This window comes from Tripterygium wilfordii, chromosome 4, assembly GCF_013401445.1.
Source record: "Tripterygium wilfordii isolate XIE 37 chromosome 4, ASM1340144v1, whole genome shotgun sequence".
NCBI classification, from domain to species: Eukaryota; Viridiplantae; Streptophyta; class Magnoliopsida; order Celastrales; family Celastraceae; genus Tripterygium; species Tripterygium wilfordii.
In genome coordinates, this window is record NC_052235.1 from 4,510,617 (window position 1) to 4,514,134 (window position 3,518).

General features: G+C 40.2%; 1 pseudogene; it reads right to left on the bottom strand.

Annotated features, from left to right (window-relative positions):
- Positions 1-318: 318 nt before the first annotated feature.
- Positions 319-3,152, bottom strand: LOC119996242 (annotated as a pseudogene).
- Between the last annotated feature and the right edge of the window lie 366 nt (positions 3,153-3,518).

Below are 3,518 nucleotides of genomic sequence, written 5' to 3' on the forward strand. Positions count from 1 at the left end.
GTTCAAAGGTATTTTTTTTTGAATAGGAAAAATGTATTCAAGCATCAAAGGGGCGCAACCCACAACTATACCAAGGACAAACAGTTAATAAGGCCAAAAACTTAAAGGTATTCGTAGAGTAAAATTCCTGCTTTCACAAGCATTGTTCACTTCATCATCTTTTAATATCCTAAAACACAGTATAAATAAATAATCCATAAAGCTGAGAGAAGCCCAAGGATTGCGAGCTTATGACGGCTCACATTGAAAAAAAAGAGGCATGGAACACATCATGAAACTCAAGAGATGAACAAGACTAGAAGAGAGAACCAAAAGAGATGCGCAGAATAAGATATCTCATAGTTTAACTCCAGTTCTACAGAAACTCAAGTTTAATCCTAACCATAATTAAAGCACAAGGATCAAAAAGCACAAGTAAACAGTAAACAGTACCTTTACTTCATAAAACAGAAAGCCCCGCATCAATACTACATAACAATTCCACAATAACAAGAAAAAGGTTACAGATATTGCAGGTAGAAGAAAGCAAATTGAAGCAAAGGTATAAAAAGTCACCGTCCTCTTGAAACTGCTGCATCCATTTCCTCCACTGATGAGGGAAACAACTCAATATAACGACTCCCAAGTGTCATCCTATTCCTATCCTTTGCCATTGCTGCTTTTGAATCCTCTGCATTTGCAAACTCTACAAATGCTTCCCCAGTAGGTCTCCCCTCCGCATTCATTGTAAAATGAATTGAATCTTCAGACACCATAAATCTTTGAAGAACTCCACTATATCATCCTTTCCAGCTGAAAATGGCAGTCTCCTCAATCGTAGAACTCCAGTATGTTCGGCAGACTCCTTTCACTCATCATAAGATCTAGCCCTCAAGCCACTTCGTCGGGGTGAACCGCCCCAAGCATCTGAAACTTCATTTGCTATTGCTTTGTAATATTCTTGCCTCTTACTCCTAAAAACCTCAACATATCTCCTGCCCATGTTTTGTCTATTATTTTGACGGGCAAAATCAACTTGCATAGGATACCCTAAAACACAGAAGGATTCTCCAGTGAACTTGCCACCCTTGCGGACAGAAAGTATGTCAACAATATCCAGACCATGGAAGAGGTCAAATATATCAGCCTCACTGCAATCGAAGGGGAGACCACGCAGATGGACAACAGGAAAAGGTGGCGGTTGACTAACATATCCATATGGATGTGGGCTGTACATCAAACTAGGGCCAGGAGAAGCCCCATAGAATGAAGGACCCTGATCAATTACCCGCTGACGCTTTGCACCCATTTCCTGTCCATCCGCACCATCGATATATCTACTTCATTTAATCCAAAAACAAACAAGTAACATGTTAATGAACATTTGAAATTTTTTTAATTAATGGACCCAAAGTGGTCGCCCATGCAAGTAATGAGCATGTGGCTGTTAGAAAGGAAAAAAAAGAAGAAGCTTTTTGCAATCTGCATTCTCATCATTTATCAATTTTCTTAATCCATCATTTATCATTGTCAAGAAGAACATTTTCCAGACGAGCACTGCATAAGTTTGACCTCCCAAGAACACCAAGGTAATCCTTTCAGGATATGACAGAAGCTTGTTTTCATTATTAGGGATTATATAACCTTTCCAAAGATCCAATGCAATGGGCTACAAGGGGCAACAATGTAGTCTGCCCTCTGGGTGTAGAAATAATAATATCAAGGATAATGAACACGGTGAAAAAACTAAACCACCAAGAAATTCTAAATATGCTATATATCATAGCTATGCAGGACGGAGAAACAATTCTTGAGAACTTATTGCATTAGGCCCCAATTAATTTGCTATATTTCCTAAGGATAATGCTTTTTTTTTTTTGAGGAAAGAATTCATTAGATAGAAGAGTCAGCAATAGCAAAAAGATATTAGTGGGGAACATGTCCCATGAGCATAACAGAATCAAAACAGTTCATTCCATGACGCGCCAAAGAGTCAGCTAGCTGATTGTTGCTCCTAGAGGTGTGGACTATTTCACACTGACAGTCTTGCAGAAGGAGAAGAGTGGCATCCACACAAGAACCATAGGGGGCAAGCACGGTTCTATTGGAATTCAGGTCAGAAACAATAATAAGCGCATCACCCTCAAGAATAAAGCTCGTAAGATTCAAGGCCACGGCTAGCTCAACTCCGAAAAGAAAGGCAGTAACTTCTGCATAGAGACTTCCCCCAGCTGAGGGAATGCGTTTGAAGCTAGAAGCTAATATTGCCCCGTTAGCATCTCTCACAACCGCCCCCACACCTGCATAAGAATTGACAGCCGACGAAGTTGCATCAACATTTATTTTCAATCTCCCTATTGGAGGAGGGATCCAATGGCTAGGCGCAGGAAGAGGTGCAAAGTGTTGAGGAGAGGAACTGGAATAGTTAGACTTGAGAAAGGATGCCTTAATGATGACATATTGGACCCCCAAAAAGTGACCCTCATTTAGTGTGAAGTATTGGATGTCAAGTGGACCCTATAAATGTGTCTTCCATCAATGAATATTTTATTGCCACATAGATTTTAGGAGACTTTTGGGGTCATATTTTGGGGCCTCTAGCATTGTCCATTTCCTAAAGATAAGAATACAAAGGGTTCTGGGTATATCACTTTGGAATGACCAAGTAAACACAAATTCAAATATAACTAACAAAGAAAAAATTGCCCAGAAACGATATACACATGTAAATTCAAGGAAAAAGAGTGAGAAAGAAAATATACGTTTTAGGTATGTCAAGTTAACAGAACCCCAGACGTTCGGCCTGCAAACTGAATCACACCAAACAATGAATTAAATTTATTGGAAAACAAAGAAAATATAAACCAACTGCACCAATCTTTTACAAAACACCAAAGAAAAGCACAAAAAAAGAAAAGAAATCAGAAGATAATAAAGTGAGGTAAAGAAATCGATCTAGAAGGAAAAAAAAGAAAAGAAAAAGAAAGTGGAAAGCGAGAGAAAATCGCATACCCTCTGTAGAACATAGAAGATCACAAGCACCGGCGTGCTTGATCTTTCTGATGTCTCTGATACATGATGGTTAATTGGCGAGACCGCGAGAAGTGATGGCTACTGGCTATCCAATATGACAGTGCCTTCGGAGTTTGGTCTGGCTGTGGACGATGAAAAGAAGGCAGTGTTTTGGCCCAAAAGGATTTCCTATCGGGTTATTGGTTTGATGGGCTGGAAGATTGAGCCCAAACTAACGGGAAAATCTTTCGGCCCTACAAGCCTACGCGCGCGCGTGGCATTTTTATTTCATAGAAGGGCCGTTCAACGCTTCAAGGAATGTAACGGATCGGGGGAGGACCTGCATGTGCAATAAGAGTTAATGCGCGAACGGCTCATTGAGACATTGATATGGCCATCAGTTGATTCAAGCACAGAGAAGATAGGCTGAAGCATTCCAACCTGCAGGTTCCTCCTTCAATGACCGGACGTAGAATTCATGAAATTAAGCTCTTTCAGCTTCCATGGCAAACTTTTCATATCACTGA